We start from the raw sequence: 501 nt of genomic DNA on the forward strand, positions 1-501 counted from the left end.
ATAGCTCATAGACAACCTTTCTGAGAGTTCAAGTTTCTCTCTAGGCATTTTGAACCTTCTGTATTTGCAGAGCTTCCCTGACCCAATGAAGTGCTGATGTTTATGACCAATAGATGTATGTTCCTGAATAATGAGACAATAAGAGCAGCAACCCCAACAGCCAAAAAGAAACTTGAAGAGCTTGGACAAAGGGAGATAAGCAGAAGGAGCAGACAGAGTCTACTAGTGTTTGTATCTTGAGTTCAAAATAGACGAGCAGTCTTTTCTCCTTTAGGCATAGCCACAAAGCGATTGGGCTGGGACCAGTGAGTGGATTTTGCTGAATTTGCCCCAAGCATCTTGGGAGTCAGCACAATTATCTCCCTGAAAAAACTGTTTGTGCCATGGAGTACTACTCAGCTATTAAAAAGAATGAATTTATGAAATTCCTAGGCAAATGGGTGGACCTGGAGGGCATCATCCTGAGTGAGGGAACACAATCACAAAGGAACTCACACAATA

This window comes from Mus caroli, chromosome X (genome assembly GCF_900094665.2).
Source record: "Mus caroli chromosome X, CAROLI_EIJ_v1.1, whole genome shotgun sequence".
NCBI lineage: Eukaryota > Metazoa > Chordata > Mammalia > Rodentia > Muridae > Mus > Mus caroli.